Genomic DNA, 22,512 nt, shown 5'->3' with positions numbered 1-22,512 from the left:
ACAATCAACATTTTTAGTAGAGGTGTCAAAACCACACCCGACCCAAACTGAAAAATATCAGATTCAGATTTCGACTCGCATGGACACAATAAGTTAGCATGACTTTACTTTAAAAATTGACCCGACCCGACCTCATCGAACCCTATCCGAACACCCGAATTGACACCTCTAATTTTTAGTGCAGCTCATAAAATCTACAAATTTGTAGGGTTGTACAATCCGATCCCAATAGCCCTCTTCTAGCTCAAAGTAGAATCTCAATCCTAATAACATTAAAGCTACTTGTACAGTCATAGAGTTCCACACCCCAAAAATAGAAATAAGGGTAAAAAGAAGCAAGCAGCTTACTTTAAAATTATATATTTGACGACGTGAAAAGGTAACTATGCAATCCCCCTTTTTTATATTCGTAATTGATCCAAGAGGCACCTTTGATGGTTCCAAAGGTGATAACCTATCATAATATTTTATCTGCATAACAAACAGGGATAAAGAAGTAAAAAAAAAAAAAAAAAAAAAAAAAAAAAAAAAAAAAAACAATGAAAGAAATAACATATATTAGCTGATAAAGAAGCAACATTGGCTCTTGGCACAAACTTTAAAGAGAGATCAAGGAGAGTAGATGACAAATCACAATAATAAAGCAGCCAATATCCTTACACATCCCTCTTACCTGTGTTCAAATTATTTGAAAAAATTTGTCCGTTTACCTTCTCCATTAATTCCTCTAAGTGTGTCCCATGAGGCAATATAGCTTGTCATAGTCTTTTGAGGCAATATATTTATATCAACTTCTTTTAGTCTTTTGAGAATCTTGTCATTCTATATTATGATCTAATTCATATTAGTTAATTTTAAATTCATTATTTTGTAGTTGCAATACCAAATTCATGAGACTCGAAGGCTTAAATAAGATGTGGCAGCGTTAAATTAGAGGGCCAGGGCTATATTCTTTCTAACAAAAAACCAGTTATCATACTTTACAATAGTTAATTCTATTACTTGACGAGTTGATGTGTAATTTATTTCTACATAAATTTTGATCCATACTAGTGATAGCACAATTACACTTGTAGAGCATTTGAATAATTCTATATAGCCATAAGGTGTGGCATTTGATAACCGTTCTAGGGTAGAAAAACCTAATTTAATGCTCATCCGAATCACAGCAAGTGTATCAAATGTTTAGTTCTTACAAGTGAAGTTTGCTAGAATTAGATTCAACTTACTTTCTAAATTGTTCATGAGCAAGAAAAATGAATTGATCACAGCCATAATTTTGCATTTTAATTGCTAATATTATGTCTACCTGGACTTGAATGAAAGGGCTTATATTTGTCAAAATCTTTTATTAATCCAACCCGTACTAATTGGTGGCTTGTAAACATTAACTGGTATCCTTGGTAATCATCACGACCTCCATTCCAAAATATTTGAGCCACAGAAGGTGCCAAAAGGGCACTAAAGCAGTCTTGCTGCACTTAGGCGCACTTCGGTGCGCCTTTTTTAAGTGAGGCGCCCTATAAAATTATTTTTTAAACAAAAAAAATGACCACAGTGCGCCTTAAGTGCCTCTTTGAATGCACCTTGCCTAGAACCAAAAAAAAAAAAAAAAAAAAAAAAAAAAAAAAAAAAAAAAAAACCCACTCTACTCTAGTCGCCTAATGCCACAGCGTTTAGGCGTACACTAGGGACAACACAAATTCTAGGAGCCCATGGGATAAGGAGAGGGATAGAGAGTTAAAATGAAAAACCCATGTCATGAAAAGACTGATACAAAGAAAATCATTAGTCAAATAAAGTAATGTTACAGATTTTAAACGACAAAAGTAGTTTGTAAATATTTGAAAAAGTTAATATTGAGTTGGTACAATAGTGTCCATACTCCACAGTGACCCCATGGAAACAATACCCTAACATATACTAAATAGTTTTTTTTATATTATTTAGGTGATTTTAGTGTCTTTAATGACATGCTAACACTTGAAAGCCACATAACTCAGAAAATAGATTTTTAAAAAAACAAAAAATTCAATACTAACTCAAATAACATTAAGGAGCTATTTGGTTAGGGGATTTCAAGTAGGAAAAGGGAAACATCTCCCATATTTTCCAATTGAAGTGTTTAGTTCAAGTCATTTAGTATCCACTCCTTAGTTTGGGGTAATAAATTATCATAACCTGGGTCATCTTGCTTCACCACACCCCTCTCCACCCACCCCCCACCCCCACCCCCCTAGGAACTTGAATTCCCCTTAAACCCTCAAAGTCCTTCCACCACTACCACAGACACCATTCTAATCCCAACATGGTAGATGCCACCCAACTTTAACCCCAATGTTGGCACATTATCCTGCAGTAGTCATCACCATTCCACCCAATGCTCACCTATACACAACTACTTTACCACCACCAATAGCCACCACATCATCTTCAACCAACCCAAAATTCTTATTTGACTTCCATCTAGCCCTTGAGAAGTCACAAACTAGTGATAGATGTTCCTTGAAACCAAATGAGGTTCGTACTCATGGTTCAATCACACCATAGACATTCGACCGAGTGAAGTAAACAAACAAGCTCTATCTGCAAGGACTATGCAATCCTTGAAAAGCCCTGATTTGAAATTACTAATATGTAGCAACAACCTTTCACCCCCTCACTAAGTTTTGTGAGCTAAAATTATGGGCAACTATGACATGAAATAAAGGAGGGTGGGTGGTTGAGTAAACATGCTAGGAAGTTATAGGGATTTCAATGCTTTTCCACTCCACTCTCTTTCTTGTTTCCTTTCCTTTCCCCACCCACAAACAAAATAAGATAGTGCACTACCAATCAACAACCAGAAGATCAACATATGCACATGATTGAAGCATTCATAGGTAGCAATTTTTGAGAACATTCAGAAGCTATGCATGCTTCAATTATCAATTAGGTGACAAATAATAGCTGTGGGATATAATTAAAAATGAAAATATATTTATCAGAAAACTGCTGATAATGTCAAAAAAAAAAAAAAAAAAAAAAAAAAAAAAAAAAGTCTAATTTATGAAATACCTAACAATCTCTCAAACCGGGAAAAAAAACTACCTGTAAATTGTCACTGGTGACTTTCAAAATTTCCTGAATTAGAGGTACAGCAGCAGGGTCTCCACATAGGTGTAGTTCATCTGCAGCAAGTCCCAACAGAGCACGAGTAAAGGAAAAGCCCCTTGTCCTGCAACCCAGCATCTGATGTGGTAAAAAATACAAATTAATACAAGTGTATGAAAAACGGACAATAAATAAACACACCGGGCCTCATCAATTGCGGTCCATAATGCTAGAAATTTTTTACTAAAGTCAAGGAGCATACACCTCCTGCTTAGGGCATATCAAGACAGCAAGAAAACCAAGAAAATGATGGGTTTTCCCAAGCCAAATCAAACATAGAGAACACTGTCCCTAAACTTGCATTATTTTGCAAGTGTTTGACTTGTTAATCAGCAAATGCTTAAACCCTTATGGTGAAGACTTTAAATTGTTAAATATTCTTAAAAGAGATGTAGAATCACACCTTCAAAGAGTTTTAGCACTAAAAATGGTAGTGATAACACCTCGAATCCTGCTCCATAATTAGAGATACATGGGATTTATATTTTAGTTCAACTTCAAATAAATTGTCAAGGACATGGTCATCTTTTATTTAATCACAAGGACGCTCAAACGATAAGCTAATTCTGTTTTGGAGTGCTTGAAATCATTGCATACTTTAAACAATAATAACATTCTCAGCAGAGTCATATGGACTGATATGGTACGTCCATAGTCTTGCCCTTCTCACTTTTCATGGTAGATTTTTAACTTACAATGAATTTCTCCCACTAGTATGTTTTGAATTCTCAATTTTATTCCTCCGTTTGATTTGAACATCATCCCAAACATCAGTTTCCTTATCCAATAAATAAGATGTAAGTAAAAATTCAAGACAAAAGATCATTCTGAAGCTCAATCAGTTTGGTTTTGTATAACTCTTTTACCTATTTCACAATAAAGGTAAGGGAAAAGCATAATATAAGTTTCCAATTAATAGATCGCCGTGAATCCCTTTCCAAAGAAGCAGTAGCTCAATGAGTTTTTTGAGCTCAAGTTTGATGGAATAAGCTAAGTAAGTACAATCACAAATTAGTTACATCAAGATTGTGCCACATGTAATATCTGCTTCAACTTGAAAAATGATTAAGTGTTAGCAAAGATAAGTTGAAAAGGAGATTTCAATCCAACAGAAGCCAAGAATGAATCGGTTTTCACAGAAGCCTATAGAAAAGAACAAGAACATATTAGTCCAAGTGAGCGGGGCAAAAGGTAGTCTACCACACCAACCCCTTAAAATAATAATGTCTAACACATTGACAATTAATATGCAAAAGAAAATCTGTTATATAAACATTTTTGGATAACTTGTGTGATTCTCAAAAAAACCCTAATGATATAAATATGTAAGTAATTCATTTAATACATGGAAAAATAAATAGAGAAAATGGGAGACTGAGAATCATAACCCATATTTATTCCTCCTATATATCTCCTTAACAAATATTTGAGTTAGCAATCTGCAACTCCTACGTTTAGTATCAGAGCCATGTTTTTCTACACCTCAAAAAATGTCTACCAACTTTGCTCAACCACCAGTACCTCAATTACCTAAAGACCAATGTGATGAATTGTGCATTAAAATTAAGGCACAATTTGGTTGTGGGATGTTGTTAGTGACGGCTTAAAAAAACTGTCTGATGAGACAAAAGTCTCATATACTTAAAAAAAAAAAAAAAAAAGTAAAAAAAACGATGAGAAAAAAGAAATTCAGAAAAAAGATTGAAGGCCATTACTTTTGATATACGCAGGATTAATCGAGAAAAGTTTGTCAGAATTTTACAACCCCAAGCAAAGAAAGCTTGCGATGCTCTTGCAACAATATTCAAAGGAGTTGAGAGAGTTCCAAGAAAAAAAAAATTACAAGCGTTACGAGGTGAATATGACAAATAATGAGTCAAGTTCTAATTATTTTTCTAGTCTTCTTACAAATGTTAACCAACAGAAGCACAATAGAGAAAAGATCGAAGATTCTTAGACCGTTGAGAAAGTACTTTGATCATGCAATAAGAAATTAAATCATTACCTGCAATAGAAAAATCTTAAGGCATTCATACATTATCAATAGTTTTGCTTCTTGGATTGCTACAAGTGAATAAACAAAGGATTTACAAGAATGATGGATCAAAAGTGATACGAGAAAGCACTTGGATTAAAGTTGTCAGAAAATGAACAATGGGCGGTTTTTAGTGGCCGAGGAAGAGATTGTGGTAACTATCAATCTCGCAACCAAAGTAATGAGAAATTTTGGCCATGGAAGAGGATCAATTAGAGGAGGGAAAGTTTGAATGAACATGGAATATCTAGTATAAGCATGCCTCCAACTAAGCATAATCAAGCATCCTCCTCTTGACTTACACGACAATAAAGCACAGTTTAAGGCAGTGCATACATCACTACATAGTACAAAGTTATCAGAAGCACATCCTAATTCAAAAGGTTGTAGGGACCTTAGACACACATGAGGTGTTTTAGCAAAAAATTATTCAGGAAGAAGTAGATAAAAGAAACAAAACAATACCTCCACAGTACAGCACTACATATTACAAAGTTATCAAAGGCACATCCTAATTTAAAAGGTTGTAGGGACCTTACACCACACATAAGGTGTTTATCAAAAAATTATTCTGGAAGAAGTAGTAGATAAAAGAAACAAAATGGTGCTTCCACAATCCAAGAAGATGATTCTGATCATTAGTCTGGGATGCCCCAGACCAAAGTCCCTCAGTCCTCTTCAAGTTAATTATGTTTGAAGTATTCTCAGCTATAATCTTCTCCATATTGGTTTTTAAAAATATTAGACACTTCAAGTAGGGTAAATAAGAAAGAAAGAAACAAAAGCAAAACAAGAAGTTAGAAGAAGGTTTGGTACTTTATTCAGAGAGGGAGTGAGAAAATGAAAAAAATAACTTCATGGACCATATGTCTCAAGAGCAAGAAAGTCAGTATGAAAATATCAAGTCAAGGTTTTATTTGGCATCAGACAGTTTTGCTTGGAAAAGTATTTCTACTACTTTTTCAATACTTAACACCTAAAATCATTCTGATGGTTCGTAATGGACACTAAAGAGTTTAAGGTAAGCATTAGGTGAAGCCTAAGAAAAATGATTACGCATATGCTTTGACAGTCACATGTGTGCAGCAAATGAGTGCAAATCAAAGTACTTCCAATCAAATAACAAAGAAAGCTTCTACCACCAACACAATGAAAGATGTTCAGCAGAGTAAGCTATAACAAATTACATGCCTGAATTTCATCAATAATGGCACATTGGTAGTCAGATGCCACATCTGCCATCTCAACAGTTGCAGCCATGTGTTTTGCACCTTCAACTTCCTCCCGCTCTTGTCCAGTGATTAGATCACAAGGAACATTAGCTTTATTCAAACGTTTTGCTACTTCCCAAGCCAATAATCTTAAGGGTCCACAGTATACACCTGCAGAACACAGCACATAAAAAGATTATGGATCTGATTATAAAATGCATATCTGCAAGAGTGCACCGCTGACTTGCTGAGTAAGTTCAGCTACTTTACCAGTTGAGCTACATTCCAACTGCTTCAAAGCCTGATATGTTTTACCACTGTTTGTGGGTCCCACGTGAAGATAAACAGTTCTCTTCTTCTTTCGAGCAATTGGGTACCATGTATGAGGACGACTAGCATAAAAACCCCAACAAGAAAGTAGTATTTTAGATTTCATCATTTTGAGTTTCTATAAGAATTGAACAGAAAATGAGACCAATAAGTCTAGAATACAGCTTCTACTAGTATTGTGTAGCCTTAACCTTAGCTGTCAAAGAATAATAAAGAGAAATCTAAGTCTAGACAAAATTAAGGCATAAAAATTACAAAGCTCTACCCAAAATATCATAATTTATATGCAGATTGCAGTACTTATAAGATAATAGAAGATAGACCATGAAAATGCAAGATTTAAGTTTGGTCAGTTAAAAGTCTATAAATCTATGTTTATCAATATTTCTGAAGCTTTTGAACTGACCAAACTATTGTACAACTATTGTACAAGGCTCCACCTTATAAGTTCGAGTGAGATTGTACAATAGATTTGATTGCAGCTTTTCAAGAGATTTTACAACGCCACATAGGAAAATAGGGATTTTAGCAAATGAAAATGAAGACTCCACCTTGATGAACTAGCCTTGTTACTTATTCTAACTTTATTATGATGGAAGTCAAACCCAACTAATGTACTAATATGGCTGTGCGTGGACTTTTGCAATATAGATACTTGTTGTTGAAAGCCCAAAATTTATGTTAAATTAATTTTGTTAACTTGGATTGTTTTTGCATAAGTATTTTAGATGACAATGGTTTTGATTATTTTTTTGTTAATTATTTTATCAAGTTATTGTTTATCTTTTGTTTAGAATTTTTATCATGATTAATTTTCGGTTAAGATAAATAAATCATGTTTTGAATACTTTTATCTTGTGCTACCTAACCTAGTTTCTAGGAGTTAGTTAATCTTGTTGTTACAGGATAAGGCTGATTTATTCAAAAGAGTTATTCAAATAAACGTTGAAACAGAAACAAACAGCTAACAACGTTTGTTCAAAATTCAAAAGGCCGAAAGTTTTGGAGAAGCAGAATTGAAGGAATGCTTGAAACAGCCCTACAACATTTGAAATCAGCTTACAGCTCTATAAATAGCGTGAAGACTTGCTGGGAAACACATATTAACTTTGTGAATAAATTATTCAACTTTAATTTAAAATTAAAAAAATTCTATCATCTAAATTAATTCAAAACAATAATTATATTTCTTATGATATATTAGATATTTTATCCAAATATCTACTGAATGATAAAATAGACTTATAATTCATTTTATAAATAAATAAATAAAATAAAATAAAAAAATCAAAAGTTTATTTGACAACAAATTTTATCTAATTTTAAACAACACACTCTACTAGGATTTTATTAAAAATTTATGCAGTATTAAAACAACCATTGAGGTTACGACAGTTTGACTGGGTAACCCCCCATTGTGGCGGGCCACACTATGTGGCCCCAACCACATGTTAAATCAGTGTTTAAAATTATGCTTAAATAAATAAATAAAATCGTGCACGGATTTTATTTAGTTATTGAAAAAGGTAAGTGGGTGTAAGATAAAATAGAATAAAGTAAGAGAAAATGTAAAAAGATGAGTTTGTATAATAAGAAAATAAAAATTAAAAATAAAAGGTAAATAAACTTAAGTAAGAGAAGCAAGTGTGTAAAAAGTTGTAATTACTGTGGGGAAAAGGGGTGGATGGTAAAAGTGATTGACTTTAAATAGAATAAAGCAAAATGAGTAGAACAAAAAAAGACTAAAATGGAAAGCGAGTAGAATGAACTAAAATGGAAAGTGGGTAGAACACAAAAGAAGGGATGGAGTACAACACTAAAACATAATAGAAATTTTTCCCTTCATAAGTTTCAAACGCTATAAATATTACTAGTAGCATGAAAATGAAAGGATATTCTACTATAAATAATATTTCCTCTTACTCTTTTTTAATAACAACATTGGACATCGCACTTGAAAATGCACAACGCATACCAATAATATAATCAACTAGCTTTTAGTTAAAAAAAAACATTTAAAAAAAAAAAAAGGAAATACCAAGTTCCCACATGACTTCAGGTATTTATAATCGCAAAAATGGTCAAAGGAAAGTCTACAAATAGTGTAAAGTTCATATGGTGCAATATAAAAGAACCAAGGAAGTATCAAAATCCACTATGAGCTTATGAGGCAATGCTACATATCAACAAAGAAGGTTATACAAAGACAACAAACAAATGATATATCTATACACAAACATCAATTAACAATAGCAAGTGTAAAGAGATAATACTTACGTCAAGTCTGTAAAATCAAATCTAGGAGAAGAAGCACCACTGCTGAACTGCCTTAACAACCGCATTGACAAGCCAACAGTCCTAATTTGAACTCCAAAGGGAAACTCTCAAACTTATCTGAAAATTGAAAGAACAATAATATGACTAATATGACAAGATGATCATGACATAAATTTAATCTACCAGGAAACCTATTCGTTTTAATTATTTTCCTCAACTTTCTGAATCAATAGATATTAAAGTACTTGTTGCCGGATAATACTAACTCAATGCAATCTGAAAAGTGAAAGGAAAATTTGCCAAGAATAATACCACCTTTCAGCCGTCTTCTAATAATGGAATCACCTTTTGTTTATTTCAAAATAAAACCACCTTTCGCTCCACTCTTCTTTAAATGGAACGTGACTTGTTAATAACCCGTTTAATAGGTTACCTATAACACATGTCACAATGTTATTGGTCATTTTAAAGTTTTTTTTTAAAAAATAAAATAAAATAAAATAAAATAAAAAAATTAAAATTTAAAAAACTTTAAAATTAAATAAACCTTAAAATAAAAATTAAAAATATAAAACCAACCCAGCCCCTTCTCCCACCAAACCACCTTCCCACCACCGAAAAACCACTAGCGTCGACCAACCCCACTCCACTCTACAGTCCTGGTTCCAGCCCTACCTCCCCTCCCCCGTCCCAGATTCCGACACCCTTCTCCCCTTCACGCATACCCCTTGAAATCCCGACCCTTGCCCCTACCCTTCACCGGACTCGAACCCCAACCCAACCCCCATACCAAACCCGAAAATCCCAGAATATCAAGGGGTGGTTTTCGGCTTCAAGATCTTGAAGAAGCAGTTATTCCTAACCTTGAAGAAGTGGTTTCGAGGGTGGGGGCGGGGAGGGGGTTGTATTCAGTAGCGGTTGGATTGGGGTGGTTTTTGTTGGCCAGAGTTTGTGGTGGAGGTAGTGGAGGGGAGGCTTCTGATGGGAAGGAGGTTTGTTTTTTTTTTTTTTTTAATTTTAAGGTTTTGTTTATTTTTATTTAGTTTTAAGGTTTTTTTAAAAAAACAATTAAAGTCATTGCTATTAAAAAAATGTTAAAATTATAAAATAAAAAAATAAATAAAAAAAAATAAAAATCTTAACAACTTACAACACGACTCGTGTCAAATGTAACCTGGAAAACAGGTGACCGGTTCTTTGTTCCATTTAAAGAATAGTTGGGTGAAAGGTGGTTTTATTTTGAAATAAACAAAAGGTGGTTCCATTATTGGAAGACGGCTGAAAGGTATTATTCTTGGCAAACTTTCTGAAGTGAAATTGGTTTTCTCCACACTTTTCACATCATCCAATATACAATTTCCTACTCAAAATTGCTACTCAGTACACGATTGAAACCCAAACAATAAAATGCATCGAAAAAATTGAAATAGTTCTGACTTTTAAGCTTCTAATTCATTTTCCGTAGAGCTAAAATTAACAAATTCCTAGCAAATCTCAAAAAACACATTTTTAAAATACAAAAAATGGAAATTGTATTTTAACAAAACTGAAAATTAGATCCTAAATTGAACATATTTAACTAAAAATATTTAAGCCTACAATGTCCAGGCAGGCCCGTCCCTGAGGCAGGGCAGGAGGGGCGGCCGCCCTAGGCCCAGGGAAAAGAGATTTGATTTCATATTGAATTATCTCGAAAAATACATAATTTTAGGGATACTTGATTCAATAATCAAATTACGCTCATAATTTTCTTTTCTTTTGGATATGATGTTTCATAATCTAAGAATTTGCGAACCCTAAACTTAAAGCACTGATAATTAAATTAGATTAGATCAAATATAAACCCTAGATTGTGAAATTGATGAGATGATAACAACAACAAACAACTTACCTTAGAAGCTGCTTCAATGGGGGATACAAGAATTAGATTCAACGGAGAACGCTTCGATGGAGAACGTTGAGTGCGCTTCAATGGAGAACTTGAGTGCGCTGCAATGAAATAACTCAGAGACTTAGGACAGAGGAATGGAGGCCTTTAAAAGCCATGACCCGCCATAGTTATAATATGGGTTAGACCCGTCTGATAAATAAATGAGGCGGGTTTTTATACGATCGTCTAGTTATGAAATAGATGGATTTTATAAAGGTTTTATGTAAATATGTTTAAAATATTTTTTGATATTTCCATATGTCAAAGCTTGTATCAATTTTTTTAAAGTTTTTAAGAGTTTTTTTTAAAAAAACAGCTGAAATTACATTAATTAAACAGAGTTTACAACAAACAAAAGGACAGTAAGTAACATAAGTTACTATTTGCATAAGAAGCCCTTACGCAATATCAATTAAGGTCATTAACGACATTTACTATTTAGCTATTACAACGAGTAAGGACAACGCATATAAGGCTTACCAATATACATTTAAACATGCGACGAGACTATTGATAGAACGAGGGAAGTTAATGATGATGTTTCGTGTTGTGCAAGATATTTTTTAACATACAATTAAAAGTCTATGAATGTTGGTGAAATGACGGAAACAACCCAAAATCAGTATGTCTTACATTAAGGGACCCCAATAATTCAAATGTATAAAATCCTCTTGAGATATATGCTTCATACATGTCAATCACATTTCTTTGTGATCTGACAAAACCATATCTTATACTCCCTCCGTCACATAATATAGTTTCTATTTTGTTTTTTTCACGGTATTTAAGAAATGGGAGGAGAAGTGGAAAAGAACTAGACAAAAGTACAAGGCAAGTGGATAATATAAGGGGAAAAAGGTAAAAAGTTCAATTATAGACAAAAGTTAGAGAGAGAAAGTGAAAAAAGTACAATGCAAGTGGATAAGTTAGGGGTAAATTAGGAAGTTCAATGAATAAAGTAAAAATTAAGGGTATAATGGTCTTTACATACTATTTAAAAATAGAAACAGAAACAACATTTTGGGTCTCTAAAATAGGAAAACAAAAACTATATTGTGAGACAGAGGGGGTATATATTCTCATACAAGGTCATGATGTTGTAATAACTTTTACTAATATCACATACAAATGAGTTTAACAACACCTACTACGCGTTTATGTAAATCTGAAATTGAAATTTTGCTACATCTCCCAACAAACATAAGTAACACCACTTCCATTAAAGGAATACATTTTTTTTTTAACTAAAGAGATTAAAAACGACAATTTCAAGAGTCAAACGACTCCATTTCATCCTCCAATTTACCCTGAATTCGACTTATCTTCGCTTTTCGATCTATTATATTGGATGCTTCCAAAATCTAAGTTTTAATTTTTAGAAAAATTCACTATAATTTATTAATCCGAACTTTCAGCAATTTACTCTCAATAATCCCAAATTACGTTAATTAGAGAGCACTATGAACTTTTGGGTTGATTTTCTTCCACTAGATCGATTAACCAGTGACTTAAAGAAAGGGTGATTTTCATTTTGTAAAAGCAACGTGTGATGTGTCACAACATAATTGGTCCAAATATTTTTTGTAAAAAAAAGAAAAAAAAAAATTAAAAACCCTTCCCAGCCAGCTACCATCCTTCATCCCCTTAGCCCCAACCCCCGGCCCGACCGAAATTCGACCGCCCGCCTCCCCTAGCAACCGATAACGACCAGTCGGCCCTTCTCTACCCCTAAAAACACTCTGGCGACCCACCTACACCATCGAAACCACCCCCCTTCCCCCATCCCTCAAATAGCCCCTCTCTTCTCAGGTCGATGAAACTGTCCCTCCTCCCTTCCCTTGTCGTTGAAACGACCGATTTTTTAGCTCCCTCAATTGGAGATTATTTCCAAGAAATTAAATGTAGTTGTGTTACTCAAGGTTTTTGTGGTAGATTTTTTTAGATTTTTTTTTTACAAAAAAATAAATAAATAAATAAATGGTAGTTAGTTGTTCTCAAAGTAGTCATTATAATGGTAGTTGTTGGTATAATTATCTTAAATTTTAACAAAATTACCCTATATCTAAAGTATAATACTCCCTTCTTCACTTTTTATTGGATACGTTTTGACTTTTACACGTTTGTCAATACACATATTTGATTATTATTCATTACATACTTTTTAAAATTATAACGATTGAATATTAATAGAGCATTCATTGAGATGAATCAAACATGATCTCACATGACTCTTTTACTTCCCGTGAGTAAATTTAAATATTATCTAATTCCCTCTATCCCAGAATACATGACACAGTCAATATTGCACGAATATCAATGCATTACTTTGAATTTATTTGTATATAATTAATTATTATGAAAATTATTTTAAAATTATATTTAGAAACTTTATACATATACCTATTTAACAACATATTTTATGATAAAATAAGTTTTTATTATGTTAGTAAAAAAATATGATCAAAACTTATACATATATAGTGAAAAAAGTCCAACGTCTCGTATATTTTGGGACGGAATGAGTATTATGAATAACTTTTAAAATCTAAACATAACCAATAAAAAGAAACGGTTGAAGTATTATGAATAATATTTAAAATCTGATAATAACCAATAAAATACGGAGGGGTACCCTACAAAATTTATCATCCTAAAGTTTTTGTAAAAAAATTCATCCTAAAGTAATTGAAACACTTTAATATACATTTTGTTGATACATAAAATTATTTTACCTGTAATAATTTTGATCATATATTTATTATAATTAGTTGATACTATGAAATTTTATACAATGTATCAATTTTTTTGTGCATATTATTTATAATATTCAAGTCAATCTCCTAACAAATTATGCCGATTAAAGTGATGCGCACTTTAAAAAATGGAGGAATTATTTTTCTTGCATTAAATGTTTGAATTTATTATAATTGTAGTTATATAAAGATATCTTAATGAATGTTATTTTTTTATAGTAATAGTTTATATTAAAGTTATCAAAATCAAGATTCCACTTTGAATTGGAAGGGATTTAGATGTGTATGTGTCACTGATGATAGTAGTTGTTTCAGAAGTTTTTTTACAAGTTTTTATTTCTTACATGAGAAGGTTTTTCTTGTTTTAGGCTTAAAATATTTTAATTATGCAATTTTATTTTGACAATAATTATTTTTACGATATAGGAGAATTGAGTGAGATGATTTTTAAGTGGTTGATAATTTTATTTGGTATATATACATGTATAGATTTTTTAATATTCGCATAGTATCTTTATATGTATTTTATATACTTTGAAAATTAAAGTGTCATCATTATAAGAAGATTATGATTCTTTAATTGTTTAATAAATTCTATTTAATGACATGTTTACAAGCATGATAATAAATGATAATTTAATTATGAGATGATACATTTATGAAACATGATTATTATTGATTTCTCACTCATAATTATAGATTAAAACAAGTAAGTCAATTTAATACTCTTTCGTAGAATGAGATGAATCAAAGAAGGATTTCAATGTAGAAGTGTAATTATGCACATTTTGTGTGTATCATAACCATGTAATAAATTGATTAATCACGAAATAAATTATCACATATAACTATTTAAAAATATAATATTCTAACGAATAAATCACAAAATAAATTCAAAGAGGTGTGTGAATAGTGAAAAAGTGTAAATAATGCAATTAAAATAATTGATGAAATCTAATATATATAAATAAAGTAGGCATTTTTCAAGAGCATTCGGAGCCCCACATAAGCAAAGGTATATTTTCGACCAATTAAAAATTAGATTTCTATTTTATTTTGGAATTAAAAAATTCGTTTGCCACCTAAACAAAATTGGCGAATGAGATTTAAGAATTTTTCCACGTAAGTAAAAGCAACGAACATTGATTTATTAGGATTAAATTTATTTAAAAAAACTAAAAATTATCTTTTAAAATAATCATCTTTAGATATAGGATTTATATACGTACTATTATAAGATAAATTTTGATAGTGTTTATGATAAGAAATAAAAATTATTCCTTAATTATAATTAAATTAAAATTTATGACATTTAGATGAAAAAATTCCAATGCATAAATTTAATTTTGTATAATTAAAATTTTTAGATTAATTTCACAACAATTATTCACTTTCTAGTAAATATTTTAATTTATTTTATAAGCCTATAAAGATTAGTTTTATATAAATTTTATTTTTGCTAACATATTTTATTTATCCACTTTTATTAGATGGAAGAGATATCGGTGTGAACTAAGTTGGTGATCCTACCGAATTTTTTTTTTTAATACAAATTTTTTTTACATTGAAATATTACATCTAATAACTTTATTTTTAATGTAAAAAATATTATGAGTATAATCTAATTACAAAAATTATGTTTATAAGATTTTATGTATTAAAAACTATAAAATATTAGGATTTAAATTATTAAAAAAAATAAAAATTATCTTATGAAATTAATGGTTTTATCTAAATAACCGATTTATAAGATGTTTTTTTCATAAAAAAAATTTAAAACTTTACCTTCTGTAAAAATTTTATCTCTAAAAATTTTAAAAGACAGATAATTTGTTAGAGATCAAGAGATCACAAGAAATATACATAATGATATATAGATTTGAGAGTTTAATTTCAAGTGTAAAAAGCAACGAATAATGATTTAGGATTTAAATTATTTTAAAAATAAAAAATTATTATCTTTTCACATTAAACATTTTATCCTAATATGTAATCAATGAAATATCATATTTACAATTTTTTTTTTTGAAAGATATCATATTATTGTCATATAACTAAAAATAACGAATAAAATACAAAATAACAATAAATGAAGTCGCGATATAAATTATATTAAAAAAATTATACTTTTGTAATTGACAATATCATTTTAATTAAATTATTATTTGTTTTAATTTTTTTTGTCTGAAATTATTAAATTCTTAAGATATATGTATAAAAATCCGTGCATCGCACAGGCTTTCATCTAATTATTTTACATATTATTTAAATATATTCTATTTAAATAAAAAATATTATGAGTATCAATATTTTCCTTTCTCATATTTACAATTTATTTATATTTAATAAATTCATATTTACAATTTAATAATATTTATATTTAAATATTATGAATTCAGTAAAAACGAATTAGATGAAAAAATATCATATTTACAAATTATTTATATTTAATAAATTCATTATAAATTATAGTAAAAAAAATAAATATTAAACTTTTGTAATTTTGCCGGAAATTATTAAATACAATAAATCAAATAATTAAAAATCTTAGATGAAAAAACCGTGCATCACACGGGCTTCCATCTAGTAATTAAAAAATTACGTAAAATTATTTATTAATTAACAATTTACGTAAATATTTATAATTATAAAACAAATGATTTATTCAACAATATGTGTCCAGGTTTAATTACCAAATTCAGGTTATTGCCGAACAAATTGTCATGCAAAGTAGCAATTTAATACAATACAAATTCATATATTTTAATAAAAATAAGTAATATGCTGCACTCATTTTTATCATTGCTGCACAATCGAAAAATCAAATCAAAAGAGGAAAAACATGAGGTTAAATTTATTGGCAAGAGAATATACATAGGTTTCTATAATTTCTGTTAAATAAAGTCATGCACAAATGAAAAAATATGTTATTGCGACGAGATTAGACGATTAGAGCAAAAGAATCGAACCATAAATATGACGAGAAACGCTGAAGTTTGAGAATCTCCGGCGAAGAAGCGAAGACGCCATTGTTTATAAATTTTCCTTGAATTCCGACACCCTTCTTCCCTTCACGCAAACCCTTTGAAATCTCGACCCTTGCCCCTACCCTTCACCGAACTCGAACCCCAACCCAACCCCCATTACCAAACCCGAAAATCCCAGAATATCAAGAGGTGGTTTTCGGCTTCGAGATCTTGAAGAAGCGGTTATTCCTAACTTTGAAGAAGTGGTTTCGAGGGTGGGGGCGGGGAGGGGGTTGTTTTCAGTGATTTTCGGTTGGATTGGGGTGGTTTTCGTTGGCCAGAGTTTGTGGTGGAGGTAGTGGAGGGGAGGCTTCTAATGGAAAGGAGGTTTTTTTTTTTTTAAAAAAAAAAAATTTTAAGGTTTTTTTTTATTTAGTTTTAAGGTTTTTTAAAAAAAAAACAATTAAAGTCATTGCTATAAAAAAATGTTAAAATTAAAAAAAGAAATTAAAAAAAAAAAATCTTAATAACTTACAACACGACTCATGTCAAATGTAACCTGTAAAACAGGTGACCGGTTTATTGCTCCATTTAAAGAAGAGTTAGGAGAAAGGTGGTTTTATTTTGAAATAAACAAAAGGTGGTTCCGTTAAAGAAGTAGAATTTGATTACAGCACGGACTCTTGGATGGACCTTACATCCAAACCAACATGATGAAAGAGAGGTAACATACCGGCATTGGTACGAGTACAGGACAACTAAGAAGAAAGACAGAAAGAAGGCCATTCGGAGGATCCTTAATGAGATATCAGACGACGAGGAGGACTTAGAGCCACCAAAACCACAAGTTGGGAAGAGGACTACTAGAAATCCAAACCCACTTTATAAAGTTGTTATTGAAGATTCCGAAGATGAGAATGACCCTATTTTTGATGTTAACACTTATGAGGAAGAGAGAGACAATAACTCAAATGTCGTCCCTTGAAGTTATACTTACTAGCATAAAGATAGTATTAGGAGTTCCTATTTATTATTGGTGATTATTAGGATTTTTAGGAAATAAAGTAACTGTTTTAGTAAGTGGCAGAGAGCTAAAAACTATTGTTTGGGATCAGTATTTTCATTTGAGTTATATTAAGAGTTGTTATTTTATTTTAAGGATTCCATTTTATTTATGTTTTTGAGTTAGAAACAAGTTAAATTTTTGTGACTACTTATTATTCTGAGGCAAACTTCTTTGTTTATGATTAAGTTGAGTAAGAGTGGCGCGGGATGAGAATTATTTTCTTAATTTTATTTAATCCTACGTGTGAATTGTGTTCTTACTCATTTGGGGTGCAAAGATTAAATTACCCTTTTTGAAACCAATTTATATGATAAAATGTATGTAGTTTTGTAATTGAACGGATATATGTGCACGATGTTTGAATTCTGTTTAAGCTGGAGTGAATGTTTACCTTCTTTCAGGCGTAGAACTAGAATGGCAAATAATGCTGCTTTAGCTTAGGCCATCCGCGTGTTGGCTGAGAACTTGAATCAGAACCGGGCTGACCAACCCGATCCCCAAGCCGAGATGTTTAAAAAGTTGGCTCAAGTTAGGCCACCAGTTTTCAAGGGAGGTGTTGATCCTACTTTCCTAGAAAACTGGATTCGAGAGTTCGTTTAGTTATTTGTGGCACTGAATTGTCCTGAGGGTTTGAAAGTTGACCAAGCTGTTATGTACCTTAAGGATGAGGCTGATAGCTGGTAGAGAGATAATGCTGAAGCTGTTAGAGCCAAACCAAATTTTGGGTGGGAAGTGTTTAAGACTGCATTGAGAGACAAGTTTTACCCTCCAGAAAAAGAAAAAGGCTCAGGAGTTTATAAACTTAGAGATGGGTCGAATGTCAATCTCAGTGTACTATAATAAGTCTATTACCCTTGCTAGGTTTGCCCCTGCGGTTGTCCCGATTGAAGAACTAAAGGCTCAGAGGTTTGAACAAGGATTAACCAAACAGTTACAGAAAGACCTTGCTGGAAAAGTTATTAAGACCTTAGATAAGGTATATGAGAGAGTTGTACACATGTATCATCTGAACTCTAGGGATGTGGGAGAGAGTGCTAAGGTTGGGGAGAAAAGGAAGGACTTTGGGAATTCTGAAAACCAAGGTCACTTCAAGAGATTTAGGAATAGGAATCTTTAGTTTTAATAAAAATGTGTTCTTTTAATGGAAGTGGTGTTACTTATGTTTTTTGGGAGATGTAGCAAAATTTCAATTTCAGATTTACATAAACCCTTGTTGAAGGAGGATGGTAGTAGGTGTTGTTAAACCCATTTGTATGTGATAACGGTAAAAGTCATTACAACATCATGACCTTGTATGAGAATATATACTCCCTACGTCCCACAATATAGTTTCTGCTTTCCTATTTTAGAGACCCAAAAATTTGGTCCTATTTCTATTTTTAAATAGTATGTAAAGACCATTATACCCTTATTTTTTAATTTTATTCATTGAACTTCCTAATTTACCCTTAACTTATTCACTTATATTGTACTTTTTTCACTTTCTCTCTCTAACTTTTGTCTATAATTGTACTTTTTACTTATTTTCCCTTAAATTATCCACTTGCCTTGTACTTTTGTCTAACTTTTGTCTAGTTTTTTTTCCACTTCTCCTCCCATTTTTTAAATACCGTGAAAAAAACACAATAGGAACTATATTATGGGACGGATGGAGTATAAGATATGGTTTTGTCAGATCGCAAGAAATGTGATTGACATGTATGAAACATATATCTCAAGAAAATTTTATCCATTTGAATTATTGGGGTCTCTTAGGGTATGGCGTATTGATTTTGGGTTGTCTCCGTCATTTCAGCAACATTCATAGACTTTTAGTTGTATGTTAGAAAATACCTTACACAACACGAAACATCATCACCAACTTCCCTTGTTCTATCAATAGTTCCATCGCATGTTTAAATGTATATAGGTAAGCCTTATATGCGTTGTCCCCACTCGTTGTAATAACTTAAAAGTAAATATTGTTAATGACCTTAATTGGTATTGTATAGGGGCTTCTTATGCCAATAGTAACTTATGTTACTTTACTGTCCTTTCGTTTGTTGTAAACTCAGTTTAATTAATGTAATTTCAGCTGTTTTTTTTTTTAAGAAAAAAAATCTCAAAAACTTACAAAGAATTGATACAAGCTTTGGTGTATGGAAATATTAAAAACTAGGTTAAGTCTCGTGCCATATATGCACGATTGCACGACAATTTTAAAAAATTAATGTCAACTTTTCAATATAATTGGTTATTTTACAATAATAAAACAAAAAATCTAAAAACACTATGGACAATCTTTGATTAAAATATAAAAGATAAGTGGATATATCTGATAAGTATAAATTGAATAATTTAATATTCTTAAATACAAAGTAATAAAATCGTCTATTAAGTAACTGAAATATTGATGTGTAGATATTATATTCAAATATATAATTATATTATATATAGTATCAATATGTTTTGGATGAAGGCAATAAATAATACTGTAATATTGATCTTCATAAGATTGTTGTGTGTGTTTATATTAATATTATGAAGTATAGTCTAACTAATTTATATATATTAAGGTAGTAAATAGTAATGTTTCTATAAATAAAGTAAAATAATTTAATACAGTAGCTCATTTTCACTTAGAGAAGGGAAAGAGCGGGGTTATTATCATTCAAGGGGTAGTAAAAGTATATGCACTACTCTATTGTGAATTCTAATCAATAAATAAACAACTTTAGGGGAAAAAAATATAAATACTCTCGTGTAGTAAATCATTATATGTCGCAAATCATATTCTAATCTAATATGTATAAATAAATTAGGCATTTTTCGAGAGCATTCGGCGCGCCACATAAGCAAAAGTATTATTTTGGCCAATTAAAAATTAGATTTGTATTTTCTTTTAGAATTAAAAAATTCACTCGCCACCTAAGAAAAAGTGACGAATGAGATATAAGAATTTTGCCACGTAGTTAAAACAAAGAATAGTGATTTATTAGGATTTAATTTATTTTAAAAACTAAAAATTATTTTAAAAAAATCATCTTTAGATATAGGATTTATATATCTAAGATAAATATTGATAGTGTTTATGATAAGAAATAAAAATTATTCCTTAATAATAAAGAAATTAAAATTTGTGATGTATACCATTATAAATTGACGCATCCTACAACACCAACAAAATTTCGTATCAATACAAAGCCAAATCAAGCAAATTTTGTGTCAGTTTTAGTCATCAATGGCTGAGTAATTCTTAGCTTAATTTTTAAAATCCATGATTAAATGTATATTTGTGATTATTTCTTACATTTTTTAATTTGAAATACTTAACGATTATATGTTTATATTTTGTTTACTAAATTTTGTTTTTACACGCAGATCTGATTTAATCATAGAATTAGATTCGAGCAAAAATGATTGGAAAATCAAAGTACAAGTTTCTCGCCTGATGGTCATATTGGATGAGAAGGTATTATATCTTTATAAATTGCTTACATTTATAAATTTTTTTATAAACCTTTGTAGTTTATATTAATTAATTTTATGATTAGAACAATTTTTTTGTGATTTAGGTAGCTTAATCAAGTCATCAAATTAACTTAATTTTTATTACGTTCATACCTCAATTAAAACCAACTTTGTACAATTCGTCCAAAATTAATTGAAAGAAAATTTTACTCAATTAAATACTTTTCATTCGTTACAAATAAGAAGCAATATTGCACGCATTGTCAGTGACAACAAATAATGATTCAATTTTCCAAAATACTATTATTTGGGCGATTAGGGACGATGAAAAAATTCCAATGCATAGATTTGATTTTGTACAATTACAATTTTTAGATCAATTTCACAACAATTTTTGACAACAATTTTTCACTTCCTGGTAAATATATTGATTTATTTTATAAGACTATAACGGTTATTTCTATATAATTTTTTTTTGCTAACATGTTTTATTTATTCACTTTTATTAGAAGAGATATGGGTGTGAACGAAGTAGCTGATTCTATTGAAATAGAAGATAAATTGTATACATGTTTTTATTATATTTTATTATTTCTATTTTTTTTAAAAACAACTAATAATGATTTAGGATTTAAATTTTCAAAAAATGAAAAAAAAAAAATATCTTTTCACATTAACGATTTTAAATTAATATGTAATCTATAAAATATCATATTTACAATTCTTTTTAGATATCATATTTACAATTTATTCACATTATTAAATTCAGTTGTCATATAACTAACAACAACGAATAAAATACAAAACAACAATAAATAAAGTCGCATAATAAATTACATTAAAAAAAAAATTAAAATTATACTTTTGTAATAGGCAATAACACTTTAATTAAATTATTATGTGTTTTTTTCGTCTAGTATTATTAAATAGTAAAATAAATCAAATAATTATATATATATATATAAACTTAGAGTCTATAGGAAAATATCTTTTCTTGAGATTTATGTATGAAAAAAAAAACCGTGCATCACCACCTAAATAAAAGTAACTAATTAGATTTGATATATCTAAAATTTTAATGTCACGTAGATTATAATCCACAAATTAAATTATTTTAATGAAAAAAAATAAAGTAAAAATATAGAAAAAGATAAATTTATTAATTCAATACTACGAGTATAAGAAATCCAAAAAAAATATAGTAAAAAATATTTAAATGATAAATGCTTATAATAAAGTTTGAAACCTGTCATATAAGATAAATTTTGATAGTATTTATGATAAGAAATACAAATTGTTCGTTAATTATAATTAAATTAAAATTTGTGATACCTACCATTA

General features: G+C 30.3%; 1 pseudogene; it reads right to left on the bottom strand.

Moving 5' to 3' along the window:
• Nucleotides 1–13: 13 nt before the first annotated feature.
• LOC110720064 lies at nucleotides 14–16,740 on the bottom strand (annotated as a pseudogene).
• Between the last annotated feature and the right edge of the window lie 5,772 nt (nucleotides 16,741–22,512).

Source organism: Chenopodium quinoa, unplaced genomic scaffold, assembly GCF_001683475.1.
Source record: "Chenopodium quinoa cultivar QQ74 unplaced genomic scaffold, ASM168347v1, whole genome shotgun sequence".
Lineage (NCBI taxonomy): Eukaryota > Viridiplantae > Streptophyta > Magnoliopsida > Caryophyllales > Amaranthaceae > Chenopodium > Chenopodium quinoa.
The sequence above is the reverse complement of the archived record's forward strand: the minus strand, read 5'-3'. Positions and strand labels throughout refer to the sequence as shown.